Below are 25,541 nucleotides of genomic sequence, written 5' to 3'. Positions count from 1 at the left end.
AAATTAAACATAGGCTTTCTTTAAAAGTAGGAAAGAAGAGCTTTTGCTTTTTAATATGCTGTATGTATGGCAATCATCTTCTAAATTTGCAGTGAAAATTAAATGATTGTTTAGGTTAAGCTAAGCACAAGATCACAGACCAGTGTTATTGCACAGATTAATCCAACTAAACATTGTCCTAACCACAAGCTAAAATTATAGTACAGTCTGTCATCATTTTCTTCATTTATGAAGGTAAAATATAAACAGGAGAGGTAAATAATAGCATCCTACATTTTTTAAACACATCTATCTTCTAAATTGAGCCTCACAACAATTCCATGAAACAGAAAAGAAGAGATCATTAGTTCTGTTTAATAAATGACAAGCTGAGCCTCGAAACAATAACATGGCTTCTGCAAGTTCCCCCAGTTAGTAAATGACAGAACCAGAAAAAGTGTAGTCTATTGTCACTGAATTATGCCATGCTACCTCTGTTGAATATATTTTACTGTCGTTCCCTATAATAATCTACTTAATGCCAAAACTGCTATTGGTTACCAGTCTGTTGTAAATTAACTCTAGCACAACAGTTCTTACGGATCTGGTCAGCATGCAGGGAGGGTTCTTCAGAAGCAGCTGTTGAGGATTTATAAACCAAGGGAAGATTGTCCAGGTGATAGTTCCAAGGACAAACCACGCTGTCCCTTCATATGCCTTGGGCTTTCTGTGGGCTCATCTCTTTCACAAAATCCTACTCTCTGCAGTTCCACATTTTGATAGTTTCCACCAGGAAACAAACAACATGCGCTCTGTTGTGACAGCTAACACTGAAGGAAAATGCAAAGCATGGGATTGCACAGTTACTTTTTGAGTGTCAGTTGAAGGTCACAGGGGCAGGGTCCTGCAAGTCATCAACGTTACCCAGGTTGTCACAAGCTTTTCATTATGGTTTCCACCATAAACATTACACATGGTCAAACATGCAATGACAGAGAAGGCAATGGCACCCCACTCCAGTACTCTTGCCTGGAAAATCCCATGGATGGAGGAGCCTGGTAGGCTGCAATCCATGGGGTCTCGAAGAGTTGGACACAACTGAGCGACTTCACTTTCACTTTTCACTTTCATGCGTTGGAGAAGGAAATGGCAACCCACTCCAGTGTTCTTGCCTGGAGAATCCCAGGGACAGGGGAGCCTGTTGGGCTGCCGTCTGTGGGGTCACACAGAGTCGGACATGACTGAAGCGACTTAGCAGCAGCAGCAGCAAACATGCAATGAAGATAATCCTGGGATAATCTGAAAATTGTTCTGTTTTAGCACATTCAGTGACAGACACATGGAGCCTTACTAAATCATTCTTCATCCATTCAGTAAATAATTATTGAGAATCTATTTTGTGCCAGGCTCTAGATTAGATTCTGAGAATACATCAGTCTTGCATAGGAGACAGACATATAAACAACTTGCTGCTAAGTCACTTTAGTCGTGTCCGACTCTGTGCAACCCCAGAGATGGCAGCCCACCAGGATCCCCTGTCCCTGGCATTCTCCAGGCAAGAACACTGGAGTGGGTTGCCATTTCCTTCTCCAATGCATGAAAGTGAAAAGTGAAAGTGAAAGTGAAGTCGTGTCTGACTCTTCACGACCCCATGGACTGCAGCCCACCAGGCTCATCCATCCATGGGATTTTCCAGGCTCGAGTACTGGAATGGGGTGCCATTGCCTTCTCCGATAAACAACTTGGTGGGTAGTAATTAAGTGCATTTGGTGTGATTGTTTCCACTCGGATGAGTTGGAAAGCATCACAGAAATGATGTCATTTGATTTGGTTGTTATAGGTTAATAGTAGTTCAGTAAAGATAGAGTAGAAAGAGCAGTGTTTGGTGGCGCCAGTGGTAAGGATCCCACCTGCCAATGCAGGAGACATAAGAGAGGCAGGTTCAATCCCTGAGTTGGGAAGATCCTCTGGAGGAGGGCATGGTAACCCACTCCAGTATTCTTGCCTGGAGAATCCCCATGGACAGAGGAGCCTGGAGGGCTACAGTCTTTGGGGTCGCAAAGAGTCAGACATAACTGAAGTGGCTTGGCACATAATTCACAAATGTATACATACAAATGAATAATCAACTCCCATAGGAAGTCCCAACAAATCTAAAGTTGAAATATTTTAATAAAAAGAGAAAATCTCCAGAACAATGTATAGAATGGCCTAGTGTATCACAGCTACACAGATGTACCTCATGCATTTCACTATTAATAATGGCTTCTGGTAAGCAACAAGCACTTTAATTATTACATCTGTGCATAAATTTTCAAAATATTAAGGGTAGAAAAGTTCTAGCTATATCCCAGTCCAATATCATCTTTTTGATAAAGCATAGAATGGTTAAGTGTCTTATTTAAAATCATACAGTTAATCACTGAAATTGAAAGACTAAAACTTAAATTCCCTGATGTCCAATTTAGTTTTTTTCCCTTGCAACATTGCATGCTCTATTGTTGTAAGCTGATAGTTTCTGATTAGAGATATCTTTTGTAAGACATAAGAGTGGTAGCTTGAGGTCAAAGGGTCTTATTAATAAAACTCATGAATGCTATTTATTTTATGCTTAGTATGAAAAGGAATAAGTCTCTGAAGAGGAGAACATGGGCAGGCAAAGAAATTCCAAAGGAGAAGGACAGGAATTGAGATAAATATGAAAGACCAAGAATCAGGAGACCTTGTTTTTACTGAAAAGTGGTCTTAAACAAGTGGCTTGCCCCCATTCTCTTCCATCCCATCACCTGTCAACATGAGCCAGTAATACCTCGATGGGAACTTTTTTCAAATTTTCAAGTCTTACTTTTTGTGTGAACAAGTGTGGCATTTAAAAAAATATTTGCAAAGATTAAACATGAAAAATTTTCATATGTGCCCTCAATTATTACTCAAGCCAGCCTCACACATTTGGTACTAGTTACCTCTATATAGGGGCTTCCTCAGTGGCTCAGAGGTAAAGAATCTGCCTGCAAAGCAGGAGACACATGAGATGCTGGTTTGATCCCTGGGCTAAGAAGAGCCTCTGGAGGAGGGCATGGCAACCCACTCGAGTATTCTTGCCTGGAGAATCCCATGGACAGAGGAGCCTGGAAGGCTACAGTCCATAGGGTCACAAAGAGTTGGACATGACTGCAATGACTGAGCACTCATGCACACACCCCCATATAGAAATGGGGAGACTGTGTTATAGAGTTTATATGACTTGCCCAAAGCCACTAATCTAATACAATACATTACAGAGCTTGAATTTGAACACAGTTCATTGCTTTTTCTGTTAAAAACACCTTTAAATAACCATTAAAGGTGATTATTTAAATCACAGATATATTCTGGTTCTAAAACTGTACTTTTAACACAATAAGAAATATGGAAATGTTGTAGAAAATTTTAAATGCCATGGAAATATGAGGTTATAACTATAACATTCTCGTTAATCATATATATCCATCTATATGGGTCCAAAGCACTATAAATCCACCCACTGACTACATGTCAGAGTGAGAGAGCAAGCATTTTGAGTCCTTTATAGCCCAGAGAATCTTAAGTCATAAATAGCTGTAATTTGCCCTGGCATTTAGAAAGTTGATATCCCACTGAAGAACTTATTAGATTGGAGAGCTCTGAGATAACAGACATTTAAGTAAGTTGACTTCCTTTCATAGGAAATATATAGCCTCTGCAGAGATTTGGCCAACTTTAATGCTAACCAGAATATTTATATTTGCTTTGCTTGGCTCAGAGTCATCTTGAAAACGAAATGTCTTTTACTGACATAAAATTATGGATATAAATTTCCTCTCAAAGAGAGTTAGATAAATAATATGGCAACTCATTTTACTTTTTGACTATAAATGGAGTACTATTTCTAATATGCACAAAGAGACCACCAAGCAACTTTGAAAGCTTTTACCAATAACAGAACCAATTTTTACAGTAGCAATACAAAGTTGCAGAATAAAAGGTTATAAAAGCACCAACTCCATTCTCCCATTCACATTCAGAGTAAATATTCTAAAACAATGTGCCTCTTGTCCCAGAAAACAGAAGATGTCTCATTATCTGTGCTCCAGTGACCCATTCATGACCTTCTGACCCCAGGGAGTCTTTCCCCTCCTGCCATAGGGCCAGTTCAAATGTTCTGCTCCCTATTAGAAGATGCCTCAGCCCCTTAATATACTTTGTAGTCATCCTTCACACCTAAACTAAATAATACTTCCTTAGAAAAATTTCCCAACCCAGGGATTGAACCCTGGTCTCCCTCATTACAGGTAGATTCTTTACCACTGAGCTATTAGGGAAGCCCCAGATTCCTTATTCAGGGCATAACACATTTAACTCCTGTACAATGTTATGAGTTACTAGTCATTTATGCAATTTGATTAGCAATGATTCCCTCACTAGACTCAAGTTCTAAAAGTGCCGGGAGCAGGAGCTCCGCCCGTGGCAAAGGTCATGAGGAAGGAGGTTCGGCGTACGCAAAGGCCGGATCAAGCCTCAGGAGTCCCCCTGGAAATTCTCGAGCATCTACCCCCAAAACCAGAGTCTGCCTACTTTCTGCTTTGTGCTTTCACCTACACTTCTGACTTTACGGGGGGGCTGTCCCCCACTACCTCTCTCTGAAAAAAGAGTTAACTTACAGCTCCAGTTAATAATTCCTGGGTGTGACAGTGTTTCAACCTACAAACTCCTTTGGAAGTCCTCTAGCCTGCCTGAATAGGTTTTTCTGGCCACATGTGATTGCTCAGAGCCTCCCAACTGTGAGAGGCATAAGATGTTCTAAACTGCCTAAATACAGATTCCTTTGAGCAGTTAAAAGATTGATTAGAAATTGTATTGGTGAAGGGTTTTTCACTTGTTGGGCCAATGTTTGCTGCTAAGTCTCCTTATCCCTTACCTGCTGTGTCCCTGGCAGTGTATTGATTAATATAATTGGTGTAAGTAGTAGCTTTAATGTTTGTAACCTTGGACCCTTGAGTTAATTCTTTTTCTTGTTATAGCCCACCACACCTTTGCCCTATAGGAATGCAACTTTATCTAATGCTTTTGGAGGGTGGCGCCTGACTAATCACCTTTAGAGAAAAATAAGTTTTCTGAAGAAAGGGTCTTAAAATGTTAACAGGCTTCCAGGCCAGAAGATGATGCAAATCACCTAAACTTTTGCATATGATAAGTTTGCAGGAAGAAAGCCTTGCTTACTGCATGACTCTACCCCTTCCCCCATTATCCTCTATGCATAACTTAAGATATTAAAAACTACTTTGGAAAATAAAGTGGGGGCCTTGTTCACCGAAACTTGGTCTCCCCATGTCGTTCTTTCTCTCACCTTCTGGCTGAATTATTAGCCTCTTTTCTCCACTGAATTTCCTCACTGAACTACCCTTATTCTATTACTCTTTATATCCTTAATTAACATTTAATTAAGCAGTTGTTTCCTGATCTTCGCTGACGCCATCCCTGCTTCGAATTCCCTGGATCCACCGGGGCTGGACCCCGGCATAAAAGGGTGGGAACTATATCATTTTGCTCATCACCACATCCTTGGGGCCTAGCAGAATACCTGGAACATGCAAAATACTGTTATTTTTCCTTTGGTGACCTCCTGAAAATGACTTATGCCAAGATGCTATGCCTCCCAGGACTCGTACAGTCAGTGTCCCTGACTCCACAGCAGGCCACTGTCGACCCACGCCTCTGCTGGAGAACCCTGAACACTCTTAGGAGAATGAGTGCACATCCTTCTACTTCACCTTCTTGACTCACTCACCAAACTGATCACATAGATCAAAGCCTTGTCTAACTCAGTGAAACTATGAGCCATGCCATGTAGGGCCACCCAAGACAGACAGGTCATGGTGTAGAGTTCTGACAAAATGTGGTCCACTGGAGAAGGGAATGGCAAACCACATCAACACTGAAAGATGAACTCTGAACCCCCCAGGTCGGTAGGTGGCCAATATGTTTGGAGAAGAGTGGAGAAATAGCTTCAGAAGGAGTGAAAAGGCTGAACCAACACAGAAACGATCCCCAGTTGTGATGTGTCTGGTGGTGAAAGTAAAGTCCCATGTAGTGCAGAACAATATTGCATAGGACCCTGGAATGTTAGGTTCATGAATCACGGTAAACTGGAAGTGTCAAACAGGAGATGGCAAGACTGAGTGTTGACACTTTAGGAATCAGTGAGGTAAAATGGACAGGAACGTGCAAATTTAATTCAGATGACCATTATATCTACCACTTTGGGCAATAATCCCTTAGAAGAAATGGAAAACCCCACATAGTCAACCAAGGGTCTGAAATGCAGTACTTGGAAGCAATCTCAAAAACGATAGAATGATCTTGGTTCATTTCCAAGTCTAGCCATTCAATATCACAATATGCCCCAATGAGTAACGCTGAAGCTGAAGCTGAAGAGTTCTATGAAGACTTACAAGACCTTCTAGAACTAACACTAAAAAAGATGTCCTTCCCATCATAGAGGACTGGAATGCAAAAGTAGGAAGTCAAGAGATACCTGGTGTAACAGGCAAGCTTGGACTTTGAGTACAAAATGAAGCAGGGCAAAGACTAACAGAATTTTGCCAAGAGAATGCACTGATCATAGCAAACACCCTCTTCCAACAACACAAGGCCATCTACACATGGACATCATCAGATGGTCAATACCAAAATCAGACTGATTATATTATTTGCAACCAAAGATGGAGAACTATACAGTCAGCAAAAATAAGACCAGGATCTGACTGTGGCTCAGATCATGAACTCCTTGTTGCAAAATTCAGACTTAAATTGAAAAAAGTAGGGAAAACCACTAGACCATTCAGGTATGACCTAAATCAAATCCCTTATGATTATATAGCAAAAGTGACAAATAGATTCAAGGGATGAAGTCTGATAGACAGAGTGCCTGAAGAACTATTGACAGAAGTTTGTAATACTGTAGAGAAGACAGTGATCAAAGCCATGCCCAGGAAAAAGAAATGCAAAAAGGCAAATTGGCTGTCTGAGGAGGCGTTACAAATAGATGAGAAAAGAACAGCAGTGAAAAGCAAAGGAGAAAAGGAAAGATATACCCATCTGAATGCAGAGTTCCAAAAAATAGCAAGGAGACAATAAACTCTTCCTAAGTGATCCATGCAAAGAAATACAGAAAAACAATAGAATGGGAAAGACTAGACATCTCTTTGAGAAAATTAGAGATAACAAGGGAACATTTCATGCAAAGATAGGCACAATAAAGGACAGAAACAATATGGACCTAACAGAAGCAGAAGGTATTAAGTGGAGGTGGAAGAATACACAGAACTATACCAAAAAAAACCTCAATGACCCAGATAACCACGATAGTGTGATTACTCATGTAGAGCCAGACGTCCTGGAGTGTGAAGTCAAGTGAGATTTAGAAAGCATTACTTTGAAAATAGCTAGTGGAGGTGATACAATTCTAGCTGAGCTATTTCAAGTCCTGAAAGATGATGCTGTTAAAGTGCTACACTCAATATATCAACAAATTTGGAAAACTCAGCAATGGCCACAGGATTGAAAAAGGTCAGTTTTCATTCCAATAACAAAGAAGGGCAGTGCCAAAGAATGTTCAAACTACCACACAATTGAATACATTTCACATGCTAGCAAGGTCATGCTCAAAATCCTCCAAGCTAGGCTTCAACAGTATGTGAACTTAGAACGTCAAGATGCACAGGCTGGATTTAGAAAAGGCAGAGGAACCAGAGATCAAATTGCCAACATCTGTTGGATCATAGAAAAAGCAAGAGAATTCCAGAAAAAATTATCTACTTCTACTTCATTGACTACACTAAAGCCTTTGACTGTATGGCTCACGTCAAACTGGAAAATTCTTAACAAGATAGGAAAACCAGACCACCTTACCTGCCTCCTGTGAAACCTGTATTCAGGTCAAGAAGCAAGTTAGAACCAAAAATGGAACAGCAGACTGAAAATTGGGAAAGGAGTGTGTCAAGGCTGTATATTGCCATTTTGTTTATTTAACTTATAGGCAGAGTACATCATGCAAAATGTTGGGCTGGATGAATCACAAGCTGGAATCAAGATTGCCGGGAGAAACATCAATAACCTCAGGTATGCAGATTATACCACCCTTATGGCAGAAAGCAAAATGGAACTAAAGAGCCTCCTGATGAAAGTGAAAGAGGAGAGTAAAAAAGCTGGCTGAAAACTCAACTTTCAAAAAACTAAGATCATGGCATCTGGTCCCATCACTTTATGGCATATAGATGGGGAACCAATGAAAACAATGAAAGACTTTATTTTCTTGGGCTCCAAAATCACAGCAGACTATGTCTGCAGCCATGAAATTAAAAGACACTTGCTCCTTGGAAGAAAAGCTATGACCAGCCTAAATAGCATATTAAAAAACCAGAGACATCACTCTGCAGACAAATGTCCATCTAGTCAAAGCTACGGTTTTTCCAGTAGTCATGTATGGATGTGAGAGTTGGACCATAAAGAAGGCTGAGTGCCAAAGAATTGATGACTGTGTCATCTTCATGGGATATTACAATGATTACAATGTGTTCTATCACAGGATGGTGTTAGAAATGGACATGTGCTGGCCTAGAACATTGATGATTTTGCATTGTTTTAAATTGCCTTCTGCTTAGAAATAAGCATCCAAGAGTGACAAGGATCCATCCTCTGAGAATTTCTCTCTAATTCTAATCAGGGAGTTAATTCATTATCCAACCAAGGAAGCTCTACCCTAAGAGAACTGGTTGACTGAGGCATGTGCGGTCTCTTAGGAAAATAAGCAGGTCCTTCTACGTGCTCACCAAGTGCTAATATGTTTGTTTATAATGTGCCAGATTCATCTCTGAGCAAGACAGCCCTGCTGCTCTATTCACTCACACAACTGCACAGATGAGGCATTACGATTATACTCCACTTTTTAATGGAAGGGAGTGAAATATCACAATGGTACATAACATGCCCAAGGTCACAAAGCCATTAAGTGTCCAAGTCAAGAACAGAACCCAGAGCCCCCACATTTAATGATTAGACTGTGCTGCCAGGAAAATATGAGATTTGCAAAACTCTAGGGAAAAAATGGCAAGTTCAAAAATACCTGCTTCAACTCTATAGAATAAAATTCACACAAAAGTTAGAGTTCTGATATTCCCACATGGGCTAGGAATCAAAGACTGGAGAGAAAAAGAAATCCATTGTTTACTTCTCCCTCCTGTGGAGCCAGGGTCACATATGCTGTGACTGTAGAAAATCCCTTTGTGTCCCCTCTTTCTAAAAGTACTCTATGCAGTGGTCCCCAAAGAATTCAGAAACCCATGACTTATATGACCAGACAGATTTCATGGAGTGTAGGGTGGAGGGTCTCTGATGGCAGGTACTTGCAGGAAGAAGCATCTGGCTTCATGGCCCTTCTTTTATCACTAGTATTTGTCTTGGGATACAGACAGTTTTTCAGTCCCTGAAGGCTCAGTAGTCACTAGGCAATCGGAGTCTCCAGTAACCTCAGATAGTGTGCAATATCAGCTACAAGGGCTGGGACAGTCCCTGTGCTCAGCACTGACTGGCTATCATAACAGGGAACAGACAGAAACAAGACTCTCTGGCCAGGGACACAGATATCAATGTCAGACTGGTGCTCCTCTAAGGGGAAGGGAGAATCATTTACACCCTCTAAAAGGCTGAAGGTTGAGGTACTATTTTTACCTCTGTCTCAACCACAAAGACTGTTAACAAGCTACTAATAAGTGTGACTTGTGACAAGAGGGTGAGAAAATAAAAAGAATCTTAGTCAGGAGATAAAAAGTTGTTGACAACAGGAGGAAGGCAACTGGGCCTGAGGCCAAAAACCTGCTCATCTCGCTTGAGCTGCAGCTTCACTGGTGAGAGTAACAGGAGCAGAGCCTCCATACACCACTGATTTGAGTCCCTGCTGCGTCTGCAACTGAGTGGCTTTCACAAGCAAGCAAAATATCCCAATAAGCCAGGATTGAAAAGGAATAATCATTCATCCTCATTAAAAAACAATTTAAAAAATCTTTGCTGCAAGCAAGTAGAATTTATTGTAATCATATTCACATTTCTCCCCCCGAGAGTCTCACTTTCCAACTAGGTTCTTTTCTTCTGATTCTGCTGCTAGCACCACACCCAGCCCAAGGAATATTTCACTCTTCTTAAAACGTGCTAAACTAAACAATACTGAACAAAAATCCTTTCACTCTTCCTCTTCTCTCAGTTAAGACAGGTGACTGTGCTTTAAGTTAGTAAAACTTTAGAAAAGGCAAAAAGGAAATAGCAGCCAATTTTAAAAAAGAAAAAGACAAAAACTCTCCAAATCAATGAAAGCAGCCAAAACAAATGATTAAAAAATATAATTTCACAAGCAAAGTTAATGAAAGTAGCCAAGAATTTTACATAGCCCCAAATCCTTTATTTCCTAAGCCTAAAAAGCTGGTTCCCTTTGGATATATTGCCCATCCTATTGTCCTATTTGCTAGAGAAAAACTTGAGTACATGAGGTGAGGAGTAGGGTGAGGAAAAGGGTGGGAGATGGAGAAGAGGCCCTTCCTATCCTGTGTGTGATACTTCTGTCCATGGTCTGAATTACCACTGAGTTACATTTCCTTAAATACAAAAATTTTCACCAACTTTAAGCCTGCATTCAGACAAAGGACAATTAATGACCACTTGCTATCTAAGAACTGATGCACTTACAAGTTCCATCCTGGGGACCGTAAGAGAACTCAGCTTCAATTTCTCTTCTTTCTTCATTGTATTTTCTTATCGAAATATCTGGTAGTTGAATGCCTTCTCACTTTGTTCTAACTTAAAGGCAGAGCCAGCTGGAAGGAGGGTGTTTGACGCTGCTGGGCCAGCTGCTTCTCACTCAGACGTCAACTGCAGACACCTGTTAAAGAATTCCAGGAGGTACAATTGGATGAAACCACTTTTTACTCAAGAAGTAAGTTCACAAGTCACTTCTTTGCCTGTTTACAACCTACATGATAACCAGTGGTGATGGTTATAATCACTTCTCCGTTTGACAAACTAGTTAGAACCAATTAGGCCCAAGATGGAGAAAGCAATGGCAACCCACTCCAGTACTCTTGCCTGGAAAATCCCATGGATGGAGAGGCCTGGTGGGCTGCAATCCATGGGGTCGCTAGGAGTCGGACACGACTGAGCGACTTCACTTTCACTTTTCTCTTTCCTGCATTGGAGAAGGAAATGGCAACCCACTCCAGTGTTCTTGCCTGGAGAATCCCAGGGACGGGGGAGCCTGGTGGGCTGCCATCTATGGGGTCGCACAGAGTCCGACACGACTGAAGCGACTTAGCAGCAGCAGCAGCAGGCCCAAGATAGCAGAAGACTTGACTTCCAGTAGACCTTGAGCCTCACTTTACACTCATTGTAATACATTAGGTAAATGACATACCCACAGGTGCCATGACAGTTCCAAGGCTAAACATAAAGTGCCAAAAAGTGGGCGATGGCCCAATTTCTGAAAATACCCACCCTTTCCCAAAACAGTTGGATAATCTTCCCACTCAGTAGCCTATGAAATTGCCCAGGGCATAGAAACTAACCACCCTATTTCAGACTTCTCTCACCTTCTGAGTATAGACTGCATTCTGCCTATGGAATTTGTATCTCTCTAAAGAAACCTTCTTTCACTTTACTATGCATGTATGCACGCTCAGTCGTGTCCTCCTCTTTGAGACTCCGTGGACTGCAGCCCACCAGGCTCCTCCATCCATGGTATTTTCCAGGCAAGAATACTGGAATGTGTTGTCGTTTCCCATTCCAGCGGATCTTTCCAACCCAGGGATTGAACCCATGTCTCTTGTATCTCTTGCATTAGCGAAGGTGGGGTTCTTTACCAATTATGCCACCTAGGAAGCCTGCACTTTATGATGGCTGGCTCTTAAATTCTTTTCTGTGCAAAGCCAAGGACCCTCACTTGGTGGTTCAACCCTGCAACCCTCTGGAGACCTGGGACATGACCATCCTCTCATCCTCCTGAAACACTTCCTCACTGTTACATACCCTCAATCCTTTCTATTTCAGGTCAGCTGACTATTTAGATTCAAGTACAGAATGTACAGAGTGTCATAACTGGATTCTCATTGTTCAAGTTGTCCTTTTCAGATATATCATTTTGTCCCACCTTCAACTGACCTGAACTCCTAGCCATCAGGCTGTGACTTGGGTTGTATTCTTAAGGTGGGCTTTCCTAATCCACCCTCCAACCCCAGGCATGGACCATAACAAGCTATTCTGGAGGTCTCTGTCCTCGGCTGCCAGCTCATCTACTGTTCCCTGAATGGTAACTAGTACTGAACTCAGGCTACCCCGCTCTACTGCTTCTTTCTTACATCTAATTTATAAGTTGTTTATTCTAAAGCCCTTATTTTATAGGTTTTTATTTTAAAAGTATGAGTAATACTGAAATTTGGGGGCAAAATTAAACTTGGAAAGATAATTTCAATAAAAGGAAGGAATACTGAAATTAATGCATTCTTTTTTCTTAATGTTACGGATAAGGAAATTGAGATGAAGAGCCATGGATATTGTTCCATCAGTATTTTTCAGAGATATGCCTTTATTTTTATGTGTAGATTTCAAACATAGTAAAAAAGAATTTTCATCTTGTATTTCCTCTAATATTCATCAGTCTCTTTATTTATCTATTCATTCAAAAATAGTTAATGTGCTACAGTGTAAAACTATTGATTTCAGTTCAGTTCAGCCACTCAGTCATGTCCCACTCTGCGACCCTATGGACTGCAGCACGCCAGGCTTTCCTGTCCATCACCAACTCCCATAGCTTGCTCAAACTCATGTTCATTGCGTCAGTGATGCCATCCAACCATCTCATCCTCTGTTGTCCCCTTCTCCTCCTGCCTTCAATCTTTCCCTGCATCAGAGTCTTTTCCAATGAGTCAGCTCTTCACATCAGGTGGCCAAAGTATTGGAGCTTCAGCATCAGTCCTTCCAATGAATATACAGCACTGATTTCCTTTCGGATGGACTGGTTAGATCTCCTTGCAGTCCAAGGACTCTCAAGAGTCTTCTCCAACACCACAGTTCAAAAGCATCAATACTTCAGAGTTCAGCTTTCTTTATGGTCCAACTTTCACATGTATACATGACTACTGAGAAACCCTAACTTTGACTAGATGGACCTTTGTCAGCAAAGGAAAGCCTCTGGTTTTTAATATGCTGTCTAGGTTGGTCATAGTTTTTCTTCCAAGGAGGAAGTGTCTTTTCATTTCACAGCTGCAGTCACCATCTGAAGTGATTTTGGAGCCAAAGAAAATAAAGTCTGTCACTGTTTCCATTGTTTCCCCATCTATTTGCCATAAAGTGATGGGACCAGATGCCATGATCTTTGTTTTCTGAATGTTGAGTTTTAAGCCAGCTTTTCACTCTCCTCTTTCACTTTCATCAAGAGGCTCTTTAGTTCCTCTTTGATTTCTGCTATAAGGGTGGCATCATCTGCGTATCTGAGGTTATTGATATTTCTCCTGGCAATCTTGATTCCAGCTTGTGCTTCATCCAGCCCAGCATTTTGCATGATATACTCTGCATCTAAGTTAAATAAGCAGGGTGACAATATATAGCCTTGATGTACTCATTTCCCAATTTGGAACCAGTCTGTTATTTCATGTCCATTTCTAAATGTTGCTTCTTGACCTGCATACAGGTTTCTCAGGAAGCAGATGAGGTGGTCTGGTATTCCTATCTCTTGGAGAATTTTCCACAGTTTGTTGTGATCCACACAGTCAGAGGTTTTAATGTAGATGATGAAGCAGATGTTTTTCTAGAATTCCCTTGCTTTTTCTATGATACAACAGTTGTTAGCAATTTGATCTCTGGTTCCTCTGCCTTTTCTAAATCCAGCTTGAACATGTGGAAGTTGTTGGTTCATGTACTGTTGAAGCCTACCTTGGAGAAGTTTAAGCATTACTTTGCTCAAGTGTGAGATGATGCAATTGTATGGTAGTTTGAACATTGATTTATATTATTTTAAAATTTTTGCTGATGTAATAAGAAAGTTATGATTCAACCTTGTTGTTCAATTTGTATTATTTTGCTTGCTAGTGAAATTTAACATGGTTTTCAAATATTGTTTTTAATTATATTCCTCATCTGAAATATTCACTTAAATCTGTTTTCCATTTTATGGCTTTTTATTTATATGAACACCTTAAGAAATATTAAAAACTTTGTTGCTCATAGTTTCTACAATATTTTCCCAGTGTTTAGTTTGTATTCTTCTTTGATTGTTTGAAAATTTTATACATGTAAGTGAAAACTTTAAAAAATTATGGTTAGTAGTCTCATTTGTAAATGTTTTCAATTATTATGTGCTTTTCATTACTTGATATAAAAATGTATTTCTTCTCCATTTGTTTAATAAATATGCTGCTCTATTTTCCTCTAATTTTCCCTGAATCTACTAGATTTTGGGATAAGGCTCACATATGCCTCAGAATTTCTCTTTAGGCCTCTATAATCCCTAAGACCTGTCTCCTTAATAGTATGGTTATTGTACTCTTCTTTTAAAACCCAGTAAGCTTAAGAAATAAAGGGTGTTCTCTTTGTATTATAGGTTATTATTCATGGGTTGAAATCTTTGCTTTAGCGTGTGCTCCTTGGGGTAGAAACTTTATTATATTAATCATTCAGTCTACCCAACCACTCTGCGTATCCTAATCCCAGCACAGAGACTGATGCCAAGTATCAATATATTTACAGAATGAATTCAAAGTCAGGATCCATTGTCTTCATCAGATATGTTCAATATATTAAAATCCTAGCTAGAATGAACTATAGCACTCTATTGGAAAGACACTGTGCCTGCAAGTTCAGAATTATATGTAAACTTAAATGGTGCTTTGCTAAAGATACCAAGAAAAGTTCACATAGAGACGTGTGGTTACTTTGTTAGAAGCAGTTAGATGGTTAGCTAATTCTATCTAAAAGCTAGAAATTACAACATAGATCAGGATGAATTGATTTTCCCCAGGAGAAAGTCAGGTGTTAAAAATGTAAATATAGAAAATTATTGTCTCTTCGATGTGTTTGATAAAGCAATATCCCCACAGATTTTTTAGTTTGTAAAATATTTTGCCTAATTAGGTAGAACATTTCTGTGAAAACTGCCCCAGGAGCTCAGACTGGTGCGCTGGGCTGAACTGGGCCCCAGGGCTCAGGCTCAGAACTGAACAAGCCTCTGTGGAATGGGCCTGGCTTCACTTGGGCTCAGTCCCCTGTGGGGTTAGAGGAGGGGGCAGGGGGCCCTCTCCCTTTTGCTGGCAGACAGAAAGCTAGTAATTGTAGCAGCATCTAATTTCCAAGGCCTCTACATATCTGCCCCAGGTTTCTAATCAGTAACTGAATCAGAACTAAAAATTGTGTCAGCCAAAACTTTTAGCAAAGGGCCTCTAAACCTTTCTCAATTGAATACACTGACTGACTGACCATAGTTACTATTTTGTAATCTTTTTCTCTTTTCTTTCAATATTTCACCTAGAAGGAAATCGAGGATTTCTGTTAACTTTCCAGGCATACCACTTTTCAGTGGTAAAGAATCCACCTGTCAATGCAGGAGATGTGGGTTCAATACTTGGGTTGGGAAGCTCCCTCAAAGAAGGAGATGGCTACCCACTCCAGCATTCTTGCCTGGGAAATACAAGGACAGAGGAGCCTGGTGGGCCACAGTCCATTGGGTGGCAGAGACATGACTTAGCAATTAAGCAACAACAACAACCCCTAGGTATAACACAGAGTCAGAGGATTGAGAAACAGTTTCCCTTCTCTGTCACAGTCTCATTTTCACATTACCTCCTTGAATCATCTTCCCACCACAAAATGGGGGAGTTAGACTCTATCAGCACTAAAATCATGTCCTGGTGCTGCAGAGTTTCCACTAAATTTGGATGCATAGTTTAGGGCTAGATCCATAATTTAATATGTGTTGATAGTGAATAAGATTTCCAAGATAAAGTGGTTTAAAAAAATAAGGACAGTGCAGAAAATGTTCTTATATACAATTTTTAAAAGATATACACATAAATATGCTTATATTCATTAGGTATTCCTATAAGAATGCAAACAGTACTAGTAATGGCAGTTTCCTCTGAGGAGTGAGATTTGGCCACTCAGGAAGCAAGAGGAGAAATCTACTTTACAATGAACTCTCCTTGAGTGTTTGAATTTTCACACACCTTATGAGTTTTCAAAAAAACCTTTATGTATGGATACAGAAGTGTTTCCCATGGATTAAACTTATTATTAGTACTGTTTGGTTAATGATAAAATTGTCTAACATTTCCCTATTTTGCTACTGTATTTTTACTGTTCTAAAATCAATTTGTGTTGTAATGCTTTAAAAATATTAAGTATTTTAAAATATGAATTTTTTAAAACATGTATAAAATCAAATGTTTTATTCTACATTTTTAACACAGTGGATTTGCCCCACTGGGTCATGCACTGCTAACCTGATCACTTTTTGTTGTGACCCTTAGAATCAAGTTTCTACTATTAAGTGTGTATTTGAACTTCTGTGTGTACCATTAAATAGAAGCTTTCCAATACTGCCTACTGCTAAGTCACTTCAGTCGTGTCCGACTGTGTGACCCCATAGACGGCAGCCCACCAGGCTCCCCTGTCCCTGGGATTCTCCAGGCAAGAACACTGGAGTGGGTTTCCATTTCCTTCTCCAATGCATGAAAGTGAAAAAAGTAAAAGGGAAGTCACTCAGTCGTGTCCAACTCTTCGCGACCTCATGGACTGCAGCCCACCAGGCTCCTCCGTCCATGGGATTTTCCAGGCAAGAGTACTGGAGTCGGGTGCCATCGCCTTCTCCATAGTACTGCCTAAGTCTCTTTTAAATGCAGGTCTCTGCAAGCTTGGCAGGGTACAAAGAAGGCAGACAAGGGCACTAGGAAAAAAAAAACTCCAGCGACAAGGATACCAGAGTATCCTTGATACAAGGCTCGTCAATAATGAGTGCACACCTGACACTAAACACAGAGTATGTTGCCAAGGACCTTCCTGTATTTACCCTATGATAAGAAATGCCATCAGGTAACAGAACAGTCAACTACATAAAGGAAAAACATCCTCCTAGTTCTGCTTCAAATATTTCAGTGTAATTGAAACAAATCCTAAAACTTGAAGATACCTATATTTTTTAAAATGTTGCCAGACTTCCCTGGTGGTCCAGTCGATAGGAATCCAACTGCCAGTGCAGAGGACAGGGGTTCGACCCCTGGTCAGGCAATATTTCACATATCACAGAGCAACTAAGCCCACAACTTCAGAGTCCACGCTCTAGAGCCCACGAGCCACAACTCCTGAGCCGTGCGCTGCGGCTACTGAAGTCCTTGTGCCTAGAGCTCACGCTCCACAACAAGAAAAGCTACTGCAGTAAGAAGCCTGAGCGCTGCAATGAAGAGCAGTCCCGGCTTGCTGCAACCAGAGAAAGCCCACATACAGCAACGATGACCCAACGGGCCCCAAAATAAATAAATAAATAATGAAAAACGTGATCTATGAAAATTAGAAAGTTCTTAGTTCTGATAGAACAAAATCAGAAACAAACTGAATGATAAGGGTGATATAATCTCTAATGGCTCCATTTATCATTTTGCTTTTATTTTACCCATTTATTCAACAAGTATTATTGAGCATCATCTATATGAGCATCATGCTTAGGACTAGAGATTCAGGGGTAAAGAAGATAGATATAATGTCTGCTCTTTGGTAAAGGAGAAAGACCTGACTGCTTATTCGGATAATAATAAATGATGAGTATTTACAGAATTCTAACCATGAGCAAAGTTGTGTGCCAAACACTTTCCCCTGCATCACCTCAGTTAATGATTACAGTTACTTTTGCCAGAGCTATTATTATCCCCATGTAACAGATGAAAAAATTGGTCCAGATAAAGAGATTAAGTAACTTGATCAAGATCCCCAACAAGTTCTGAGGCAAATTTGAAGTAGAACTAATCCTACATAGCTTTCTCCCCCATTTTAGGTGTTATCTATTTGTCTGTTCAATGCTGATCTTTTATTACAAATATTATTACAAAAGTTAAATATGTTATTTCCTTTGAAAGCATTGTGTGTGTGTGTGTGTGTGTATAAATAGGCAAAAATCAATAAATAGGCAAGATCAATAAATAGGCAAAATCATGTACTGTTCACATCAGTAAATAGATACTGCCCAATCTGAGAGGGTAACAGGCAGGAAGGCCAGGGGTCTCCAAATAGAGGAAATAGCCTGCAAGTGTCAGACATTTTTATCTCTCTTAAGCGGCAGGAGGAAACAAACTAGCAATATTTTTTCCTTCTCTATACAAATTTAAAGGGAGGTTTCTCTTAAAATACTGTGTTGCCATAATGACACCCGGTTTCGCCTGAAGTTAGCTATTCTCGAGTCTAGAGATAACCAATGCCTTTTTCTTATGGAAATGTTTGTCTTAAGCTATGCTAATGTACTATGCCTTTACCCCAAACTCTGTCTCCAAGTCGGTTCCACCTCTTGGCCCAGAACCTACTTGACAAACCAGTATGGATATTGTTCCCCTAATCTATGTAAATGAAACTATTTGTATGGTGGTTTGCCCTTCTTCAAGATTCAAGTTAATCATTTTATGGCCCAGGATAAACCATTTATCCCAAAATGCATCTTATGGGTGAGGGGCCTGGTGCCATTCTGAATTTTAAGACATTCCTTTCTTTCATTAACAGACTGCTAGTGACTATATAACATCCAGCTAAAGACTAGCAGGGGGGTACTCTTTCTGCCCCCTTCTGATGCCTATGTCAGAAGCTTTCTCTATCTCCTTTATACTTCAATAAAACTTTATTACACAAAAGCTCTGAGCGATCAAGCCTCGTCTCTGGCCCCGGATTGAATTCTTCTCCTCCGGGGGCCAAGAATCCTGGTGTATTTGCGTGATTCAACAACAACCTTTCAAATCTCAGGAGTTCTTTTATTGCAAAAACAGAAATACACCTTAAGTTAAAAATAATGACATTAATGGAGTATATTGATTAGTTCATATACTTGATAAGAAGTTCAGAAACAGGCTTTGAATAAAGGAGAAGACAAATCAGCTCTGAGGTTCTTGGTTGAAAAAGAGAAGAACAGACAAAAATCCTGTCTCATAAGAAGCATTGATGACCATTTAGGTCCTTGAATCAGTTGACTCAAGAGTCAATGTCCTGGAGTGAAAGTTTAATTGTCCTGCTTAATCCCCCAACCAAAGGTCTCCTTATTAGGTCTTTAAGATTTAAAAATTGCTATTCTCTGGCTTTCATTAGTCAAATAAACCAATCAACCAGCCAGCCAACCAATCAAGAATTCTTAGGTATGTAGATATTCATGTGAGCAAACTACTGAGATTCATTTTTAACCTTTTTATGTCCCAGCACAATACTGTCTCTATTTTGTATTATCTTTCTTTTTTTATGTGCTTCCAAGATCTATACTAAGCACTCCCTATCTTAGGTGGAAACTTCATTATCTCCCTTTTCTTTCATGACCATGACCACCAAGACAGCTCTCAGTGAGGTCGTTGGTCACTAAATCCCGGCTCATTCGCAGTCAGTTAGGCTGAACATATGATTTTATGTGTGACCCAGCCATGACACAGCTCCCCCACTTCCAGTTTTCTAATACCAGATCATGCCTACAGCCTGTTTTCCTTTGCCTGCCCTCAGGCTACGGAACATTGCTAGAGAAAGTCCCTGGGCAATAGTGTGGACTGAGTAGTAGACAAGATTGGAGATGGATAAGGATTGCCATACAGTTGATTTGGCTGAGGGTGATAGGATTGCTATGCAGATGACACCACCCTTATGGCAGAAAGTGAAGAGGAACTAAAAAGCCTCTTGACGAAGGTGAAAGAGGAGAGTGAAAAAGTTGGCTTAAAACTCAACATTCAGAAAACGAAGATCATGACATCTGGTCCCATCACTTCATGGGAAATAGATGGGGAAACAGTGGAAGCAGTGTCAGACTTTATTTTTTGGGCTCCAAAATCACTGCAGATGGTGACTGCAGCCATGAAATTAAAAGACGCTTACTCCTTGGAAGGAAAGTTATGACCAACCTAGATAGCATATTCAAAAGCAGAGACATTACTTTGCCAACAAAGGTCCATCTAGTCAAGGCTATGGTTTTTCCTGTGGTCATGTATGGATGTGAGAGTTGGACTGTGAAGAAGGCTGAGCGCCGAAGAATTGATGCTTTTGAACTGTGGTGTTGGAGAAGACTCTTGAGAGTCCCTGGGACTACAAGGAGATCCAACCAGTCCATTCTGAAGGAGATCAGCCCTGGGATTTCTTTGGAAGGAATGATGCTAAAGCTGAAACTCCAGTACTTTGGGCACCTCATGCAAAGAGTTGACTCATTGGAAAAGACTCTGATGCTGGGAGGGATTGGGGGCAGGAGAAGGCAGAATCCGACAGAGGATGAGATCGCTGGATGGCATCACTGACTCAATGGACGTGAGTCTGAGTGAACTCCGAGAGTTGGTGATGGACAGGGAGGCCTGGCGTGCTGCGATTCATGGGGTCTCAAAGAGTCGGACACGACTGAGCGACTGAACTGAACTGAACTGAAAGAGTCGGACATGACTGAGCAACTGAACTGAACTGAACTGATAGGATTGAAGAAAGGCAAATTTATCTGGTCAGCCTTGTGCTTATCCAGTTTCACATGGAGGTATCATCACAGTGACTAGGATCGAAATGGTCTTGCTCTGGATGGATTTCAAATTCTGGAAACTTAATTAGAATGGAAATTATTTTCTCTTGAGAGAATGTACTCTGAAATATTCCAAGTGACATGTGATGGATGTGCTTCTGATTTATCTCAATAGGCACCATGAAAAAAATCTAGTGATGTAGAACAATATGTCTGGACCCTTTTATTTATACCAGGAAATTCTAACATCTTACATCTGCTGAGGTCAAGGCAATCTTGAAGTCTGAGTTGATCTGATGTCATCCAATTTGCATTAGCTTTAGAGTTTTAAAATAGAGACTAATATCTACATATCAACATAACATTTGAATTTCTTATGAAGACTTTATCTTCTGTATTAGAGAATATTTTTAGGCAAACAATTGATTACATCAGCATTATCTTCTATTTATTTCAAAAAGAGTAAAACTTTGGATTAACTATGTGATTCCATTGGCATCTTTCAAAGATACTCTTATTAGGACACTTGTCCCACCAGTCTAGCTTCATCACTGCCACCTTCGAAGCTTCTGCTGCTTCTGAATTTCCCTCCTATCTCTCCTAGTATACCTCTTACACCATTATTTCCTTCCTTCATATTTGTATTATTCCAAAATGAGTTTCAGTTGCCTTCCTGCTGCTGTTGACACTGGGATACATTTAGGCTATAGTCAACATGCATCCTTGTCCCCCTAAATTACCTGGAGACCCTAGACCATTCTGTTTCTGCCTTGGTTTCTGTAACTACAAACGTCTTATTTCTTCTAGTACTGACAATGAATTATCTACACCTGCACCTTGAGACACTGGATTGCCTGTACTTAGCATGTAGGAAGTATTTGATATAAGTTGAATAAATAAATCATACTTGTGAGTTTCAACCATTTTCTGGTCCTCATCTGTCATTGCATTTGGTCTCTTGGTCCCATCACTTCATGGCAAATAGATGGGGAAGAATGGAAACAGTGACAGACTTTATTTTCTTGGGCTCCAAAATCACTGTGGGTGATGACTACCACCATGAAATTAAAAGACACTTGCACTTTGGAAGACAAGCTATGACAAACCTAGACCATCTATTAAAAAGGAGAGACACCACTTTGCTGACAAAGGTCCAAATAGTCAAAGCTGTGGTCTTTCCAGCTGTCATGTAGGGATTTGAGAGTTGAACCAGAAAGAAGGCTGAGTGCCAAATAACTGATGCTTTCAAACTGTGGTGCTGGAGAATCCTAAAGGCAATCAACTCTATTCTTTGGAAGGACTGATGCTGAACCTGAAGCTCCAATGGTCTGGCCACTTGATGTGAAGAGCCAACTCACTGGAAAAGACTGATGCTGGGAAAGACTGGTGCCCAAGAGAAGGCGGGAAGTGGAGAAAGTTAAGTTTGGGCATTAAGACCACTCTTTCAAAGGAACTTGGATATAAAAGGAAGTCGAGAAATAAGAGTATAACTAAAAGGAAAAACTAGAAGGAACAGTCTTTTGGACTCTGTGGGAGAGGGAGAGGGTGGGATGATTTGGGAGAATGGCATTGAAATATGTATAATATCATATATGGAATGAGTCACCAGTCCAGGTTCGATGCACGATACTGGATGCTTGGGGCTGGTGCACTGGGATGACCCAGAGGGATGGTATGGGGAGGCAGGAGGGAGGAGGGTTCAGGATGGGGAACACATGTATACCTGTGGCAGATTCATTTCGATATTTGGCAAAACCAATACAATAGTGTAAAGTTAAAAAAAAAAAAAAACTAGAATGAACAATATTTAAGAAAACAAAATTGATAACTGTTATAAGCGAAAAAGAAAGAACCAAAAGAGAGAGATTGAATATACTGATATATTTTTTTCAAGATATTGCAAATATTGAAGACAGGAGTGTGGCTAAGAGAGTATGATCTTGGAGAATATAAAAAGAGATGAGAAATAAAGGACAAGTGGAGGTATTCAACTAAATTGAAAAGGTAATTTCTTTTCCTGAGGCAAGTGGGGAGGAATAAGAATGAGCCTGGTTATGGATAATTTTGTAGGTAGATGGGCAGAAATCCCAATTTTCACTTTAAAAAGGAACAAAAATCATATGTGGAGATAAGTCAGTGACAAGAGAAAAGACCTGAGAGGAGAGAAACATGGAATTACCAAGTACCTTAAAATATTTTTTAATGAGAATATCCAAATGTTCTGGATGCAATAAAACATATAATTTCATATTGCTGGCAGCATTATAATTTGGCAAAGTATTTTTAGAAATCAACATGACCTTAAAAATATTTATATATATTTGAATCTATTGACTTCATTTCTAAGAAAATAATTCAAAGATATAGATGAACCTTTATGTACAAAACTGTTCCCTGCAACATTATTCATTATGGGGGAAACACTGCAAACAACATAATTGTCCAACAATAGAGAAGGGGCTAAATAAATTATGGTGAATCCAAGCAATAGAAACTTATGCAGATGTTAGAATAATGCTTACCAAGAATTTTTAATTTAATGGAGAATTTCTTTTATAAAAACTAAACTCAATGACTTTATTATGTTAACTGAATATACCATAGACTAATTGAAGAAAATATGTAAAAATGATAACACTGTATAGAAGAATTATTCTTACATTCTTATGTAAAGAAAATTTCCAGTATTTTCCAAGTTTCTTTTAAGGGTATATGTTACTTTTGTTATCAGAAGACACATACTAAATGTTTAAAATATCTTTGGTAAATTATTAAGACTAGTGTTAGAAAGGAGAAAAAGAAATATTTGCCAAGTGCAAATGAATGAAGATTAAGTTGGGGGAATGAAGTGCAGATTCCTGGAACTCAGTTATTGACAACACAGAACATTTTTTGAGTTAACATTGCAAAATTACAAAATAAAGTTTATAGATATGGGCCTCAGATATGTTGAACTTTTAAGAATCGGGTATTTCAACATAAAAGATATATATTTCTGGTCTTCCTTGGAAAAAGGAAAATCAGGTCCAATGAAGAGTGGGCTTCCACTGTTAAGCCATAATTCCCTGGACATGTGCTGTGGTCGCCCTCCTTAGGTGAGTTATGTGACTGCAGTTATGCATAACCCTCACCACCATCCCTATTATTTTCCTAACAATGAAATCAAATACTAGTTGCCTTTTGTTATCACTCTTGCTTTTTTATATTTTTTGCAATAAGTAGGAATTAACAGTAAATAAATGTTTTTCAGATAACATGTATAGTAAAATCAGAATTAAATAGATAAACTATTTGTGGAACATCATGCTAGGACATAGATGTGCATACTCAATTGCTCAGTCATGTCCAACTCTTTGTGACCCCATGGATTGTAGTCCTCCAGGCTCCTCTGGGCATGGGATTTTCCAGGCACGAATACTAGAGTGGATTGCCATTTCCTCTTCCAGTGAATCTTCCTGACTCATGGATTGAACCTGTATCTCCTACAGCTCCTGCATTGGCGGGCAGATTCCTTACCACTGAGCCACATGGAGAAGGCTCCCTTATATTCAGATTCAGTCTTTCAGGGGGTTAATCTACACATAAATAAAATAGTATAAGGATATATTATATAATCTGATAACAATATAAAAATAAGAGATATATGTATCAGAAGAGCTTTCTATAGGCGGGAATAGTGCTCAGTAGGGGAGGGGAAGTTGAACCCTGTGGAACTGGGTGAGAATTTATAGTTGGATAGATACAGCAAAGACAGGAGACCACAAAGAGACTTTCTCAGGGACATGGAACTCAGTCTTCCAGCCCAGGATTCACTTGGGATAAAAAGTTTAAAAATTCATGGGTGAAAATGTTCATGAAGAGTAGGTTAAGAAAATTAGTGTCTTGAAATTTCAGGAAGAGGAGTTTGGAAATTTATTCTCTGAGAAATCTATTATGTGCTCTTGAACACAAGAAGTTAATGTTTCATGAAGCTTAAGGTTGAAGGAAAGTGATTTGAAAGAAGAGATTAGAGACAAAGTTGACAATAAAGTGTTTGTAACGATTCATATTATTCAGACAGTCAACAAGTTCTTACAGAGCACTTATTATGAGAGGTTCTTTCTTAGGCTTGGTAATCAAATTCCTTGACCTCAAAGATATACACAGTGGATATAGGCAGGTAGGTAGCAAATATGTGTAGAAGTGCAGAAATGCAAAACAGTGGAGTGATTTTGTATACACAAAATCCTACTGCTCTTAAGATGATCAGAAGAGAACTCTCTGAGAAGTGACATTGATCTGAGTAGTCTGTGATGAAAATAAGACTGTTACAGAGGAAATAAGAAGTGCAAAGGCCTCAGGAGGAAATAAGCATGGTGTGTTTAAGGAACCAAAAATAAAAGGACCCAAGGTTGCAGAAATGTAGTGAACAACAGGAATAATGATAGGAGATATGGTCAGAGAATCATGTAGAGACTTACAAATCATGGTAGGAACTTGGACATTCTACTCACTGACCTGTGAAGGCACTGCAGAGTCTTAGGCTGGACAGTGATATAATGGCATTCACACATTTGGCTATTAGGAAAATGTACCGTGGGAGGACAAAGATGGACAAAGGAGACCCGTATAAAGATTGTTGTAATAGCCCAGAAGAGAAACAAAAGTGGCTTAGATTGGGACTTATCAGTGCAAATGGTTTTAGGTGTCAGATTTGAACATATTTTGGAGGAAGTATCAATAGGATTCATTGATGAATTGCATATGGAACAGAAGGAAAAAAAGGAAGTCAACGTTTTGATTGGTTGAT

At 39.7% G+C, this 25,541-nt stretch overlaps 1 protein-coding gene across 2 annotated transcripts in view; it reads right to left on the bottom strand.

Annotated features, from left to right (window-relative positions):
* The window catches only part of UNC13C (unc-13 homolog C), an 839,460-nt gene that overhangs the window by 742,081 nt on the left and 71,838 nt on the right, over window positions 1–25,541 (bottom strand). For both annotated transcript variants that reach the window (XM_086321016.1, XM_086321021.1), the window contains exon 3: window positions 10,735–10,927. The gene's annotated coding sequence lies outside the window, so the exon portion shown is untranslated. The remainder of the gene's footprint in view (window positions 1–10,734; window positions 10,928–25,541) is intronic.

Source organism: Bos grunniens, chromosome 10 (genome assembly GCF_055505025.1).
Source record: "Bos grunniens cultivar Pamir isolate PY7600 chromosome 10, Bosgru_T2T1.0, whole genome shotgun sequence".
In the NCBI taxonomy this organism is placed as follows: domain Eukaryota; kingdom Metazoa; phylum Chordata; class Mammalia; order Artiodactyla; family Bovidae; genus Bos; species Bos grunniens.
The sequence above is the reverse complement of the archived record's forward strand: the minus strand, read 5'-3'. Positions and strand labels throughout refer to the sequence as shown.